General features: G+C 42.5%; 1 pseudogene; it reads right to left on the bottom strand.

The window, feature by feature from the left end:
* Positions 1-217: 217 nt before the first annotated feature.
* Positions 218-4,225, bottom strand: LOC102139141 (integrator complex subunit 6-like; annotated as a pseudogene).
* Positions 4,226-4,591: the final 366 nt, after the last annotated feature.

The raw sequence follows: 4,591 nt of genomic DNA on the forward strand, positions 1-4,591 counted from the left end.
TTGTTTTAGCAGGCATGAAAATAACACTACTCTCCTTGTACATGTCTATCAGAGCTCTTGGGTGAATAGGTGCATTGCCAATGAGCATTAATATTTCATAAGGCATCTTTCTTTTTTTTGGAGGAATATTTTTAGTTTGTTAAATAAAAATGTTTTTTAGAATGGTGCTTTTCACATTACAAAAATAAACCAAAATGAAGAAAAGGTCACTGTAAAATGATGGGAAAAGGATCTGTAGATTTGCTTTTAGTATTTCAAATAGTCAACAATGCACGCCATAAAATGAATGCAAGATCACAACAGTCTTGTATTTACTTTGTATTTGAAGAAGATAGTGAAATAAGTGGCCACATTCTATTTTCTTTTAATTGTTGTTAATATGGTTGATCCGATTGGCTCTTTGATGAGTTTCATCCACGAAGTTCTACAGTTGTTCTATTAGCATTCATTTTTTAACCTTGATGCTTCTTTAATGACATTTTGTAAAAATATTAGTCTTGTTTGTAAACTGCCTTGCACATGCTTCAGTAAAGTGAAGATTCTTTCATATTTTCTCCCTGGCTTTCGGATCTCTTTCATTAGTTGTGCTTTTAGTTTGGTATTGACCTCTTCACGGCTTTTGCAATGCATCACTTTCTTTCCTTTGTTGAGTGAAGATGCTGGTATGTTCTTTTCAGCACATTGTTCTTTATCTCTTGGCTCCTCATAATTTTCTAAAAATCCACCAACAGTGAGGTCATTGGTTCCTAAATGGTCATGACCAAGAGCCTGCCTCTGTATGATTGGTTAGCCATTCCAGTAAACTGACTGGAGAATATGTTGAAAATTCAGTATCCATAGCATTTGGTGTAATGTCTGATGAAAGTTGGTCTGCAACATGATTTTCAACCACATCATGTACTATCAAATCCTTAGTGGTTTCTTGTCAGGAGAACCTGCTCCCAATGGTTACATGAGTTCTTTTCTATTTCCTAAATGTCTTGGCTGGTTTGAGAAATAAAGAGAAAGAGCACAAGAGAAAGAAATTTAAAGCTGGGTGTCCGGGGGAGACATCACATGTCGGCAGGATTCGTGATGTTCCCCGAGCTGTAAAACCAGCGAGTTTTATTAGCAATTTTCAAAAGGGGAGGGAGTGCACGAATAGGGTGTGGATCACAGAGATCACATACTTCACAAGGTAATAAAATATCACAAAACAAATGGAGGCAGGGCGAGATCACAGGACCACAGGATGGGGCGAAATTAAAATTGCTAATGAAGTTTTGGGCACACATTGTCATTGATAACATCTTATCAGGAAACAGGGTTTGAGAGCAGACAACCTGTCTGACCAAAATTTATTAGGCGGGAATTTTCCTCATCCTAATATACCTGGGAGAGCTACAGGAGACCGGGGCTTAATTCAACCCTTCGGCTTCGACCATAAAAGACAGCACGACTTGAGGGGGTTGTTCATAGGCCTATCCTCAGGGCGCATTCTCTTTCTCAGGGATGTTCCTTGCTGAGAAAAAGAATTCAGCGATATTTCTCCTATTTGCTTTTGAAAGAGGAGAAATATGGCTCTGTTCTGTCCGGCTCACTGGCAGCCAGAAATCTTATCTCTGATGTTCCCTGAACATTGCTGTTATCCTGATCTTTTTTCAAGATGCCCAGATTTCATATTGTTCGAACACACATGCTCTACAAACAATTTGTGCAGTTGACACAATCACAGGGTCCTGAGGCGACATTCGTCCTCCTCAGTTTATGAAGAAGATTACGGGATTAAGAGATTAAAGTAAAGACAGGCATAGGAAATCACAAGGATATTCATTGGGGAAGTGATAAGTGTCCATGAAATCTTCACAATTTATGTTCAGAGATTGCAGTAAAGACAGGCATAAGAAATTATAAAAGTATTAATTTGGGAAACTAATAAATGTCCATGAAATCTTCACAATTTATGTTCTTCTGCCATAGCTTCAGCCAGTCCCTCTGTTCGGGGTCCCTGACTTCCCGCAACAATTTCTGAAATTTTATGAAGAGGAAGAGGTTTAATAAGATCTGGCTGTGCTTGAGTTATAGGTACAGGTGGTCCTTTTCCCCCTACATGATTGCTTACAACAGGATTCTGCTGTCTCCCTTTTAGTAGTGGAGACATACACCAATGTCTTTTAGGGATCCCTTGCATATTTGGTTCTCCAGGTCGTTTATGTTTATTTTGAGGTCCAGCCACAAATTCATCTGCTTCATCTATCATCATACCCTTATTATCCAGCTTAAAGGGGTTGCCAAATGTATGCAACCTTTGTGGCTGATCAGGATTAATTTCTCTTAGTGGAGAAGGTACTTGCTTGAGGTATTTCTGGTAGTTCCCCATTTGTGCTATAGGAACACTGTGCACTGATCTTCATCCTGTCCTTTAAGAAATCTGCAAGTGTGCTTCAAAAGATTAGATCTCATTCTTGTTAAGTGATCCAAAAGATTTCATCTTGGTATGTCATAAGCATTTCTAAATGTCTGTGGCTTCAAATCCTTATTCAGCAAAGCGACTTGGAACCCAATGTATTCCTTCATATTAAGGTCTAGCAGTCTGTGAGGGACATCCTCTGAAATTCCCTGGAGGAGTTGTTGAAAATCTTCCCTATATGCCATTGATAAACCATGTGATCAGCTCCGGAGTTTTATTCCAGTTTCCTGTACTACCATTTTTGCCTACAGATCCAGTGACTCGATCAGATTCTATTTTGGCTTGTTGACTCAGTTTTTTGAGGTGTGAAATGACACTGTAACTAAGTCCGTATTCCATACTGTCTGCTATTAGGTTAGGTGCTCCCATAATACTAACAGCTTTCTTCAAGGGCCCGAGATAGTAAGGAGGCATTGTCTTCAAAGAACTTTCAAATGACTGTCTCCACTTCAATGTTGGTTTTGCCTTACACATTTTAAACAAGTCATCTAAGAGGGGAAGAAGGACTGGATAATTGTAAGCCATCACAAATAAGTTGACACAGTTCAGTGCTGTACTGGCTTTCAAGGAACCAAAAGGATGACCGCCGGGCGCGGTGGCTCAAGCCTGTAATCCCAGCACTTTGGGAGGCCGAGATGGGCGGATCACGAGGTCAGGAGTTCGAGACCATCCTGGCTAACACGGTGAAACCCCGTCTCTACTAAAAAAAATACAAAAAACTAGCCGGGCGAGGTGGCGGGCGCCTGTAGTCCCGGCTACTCGGGAGGCTGAGGCAGGAGAATGGCGTAAAAACCCGGGAGGCAGAGCTTGCAGTGAGCTGAGATCCGGCCACTGCACTCCAGCCTGGGCGACAGAGCGAGACTCCGTCTCAAAAAAAAAAAAAAAAAAAAGGATGACCAAGTTCACTATATTTTGCACTATTGCTCACATACACCTGCCAACATGTTTGAGGAGATTTCCTTTCCAGGATAAATTTAGTCAGTGGTGAAGGTTACAACTCATATTTGTCACAAGGAAGTTTATCAATAACCATTGGTTCACAGCTTGTACAGGAAAACTTCACTACAGGATGAGATGTATGAGGTGGTAGTGCTGGAGAATTTTGATCTGGCCAAAAAGACTCTGGAACAGGCCAATGACCTATAGGAATCCCAGTTTTAGGATTTGGTGTGACATATACAAGTTTGTGACAGCTATGCCAAGGCTGAGATCCAAAAGGCCTTGAAATATCTGGCTGCCCATCTTCTACAGGGGAAGGATCTGGTCCTGCTTTTTCAAAGTTTATTACCACCCCACTTTGTACTTTCTGCACCAAGGACTCTAGACACTGATTAAGTGTTCTTGGAGAACACACAAAATATGAATGGCTGCCTGTCACTTCACATATTGGTGTGATTGCATAGTCATCTAAAGGCACACCTGTCAAATGTTCTGATTCTACTGACATGGTGCCGGGCAACCGCCAACACTAATGCACAGAGTCTCTGATCCCAATGAAAAGGTTCCTTGGTCGATTCACTTCCAGGCAAAGGAGAATTAAGAGGTAAATGAAGCTCATCCTGGACTCCACTGGTGATGGTCAACTTGCTCCCATCAATAACTGTGATAATTATTTCTGACTTCAAGAAAAAAGGGGTTCTTCTCTGCCCATAGTTGTCTATGCCAGTTACTAATCTATTTAAATTTAATAAATCAAAAGCTGTCCTTAGGGATTGGCCAAGAGTCGTAAGTCCTTCAGCCTGAAGGTTTTTCAGTTCATTCATAAACGTTGCATGGTTTTCCTTTTTTTTTAATTGAGACGGAGTCTCACTCTGTCGCCCAGGCTGGAGTGCAGTGGCCAGATCTCAGCTCACTGCAAGCTCCGCCTCCCGGGTTCACGCCATTCTCCTGCCTCAGCCTCCCGAGTAGCTGAGACTACAGGCGCCCGCCACCTCGCCCGCATGGTTTTCTTTCCATTCAGCCTTGATAGCATAGGGCGGCTCTTCGAAAGTGACCAGCATATACCTGTCTCCTCTGCAGGCAGGGCCCCGGGCACGGAGCTGCGGGATGGGAGGAGGAACAGGGCGGGCGAGAGGGAAGCACAGAGGCGAGGTTAGGAGGCAGAGAAGGGGCGCCCAGAGGCCCCGCCGCCCCCATAGTACT

Source organism: Macaca fascicularis, chromosome 6 (genome assembly GCF_037993035.2).
Source record: "Macaca fascicularis isolate 582-1 chromosome 6, T2T-MFA8v1.1".
NCBI classification, from domain to species: Eukaryota; Metazoa; Chordata; class Mammalia; order Primates; family Cercopithecidae; genus Macaca; species Macaca fascicularis.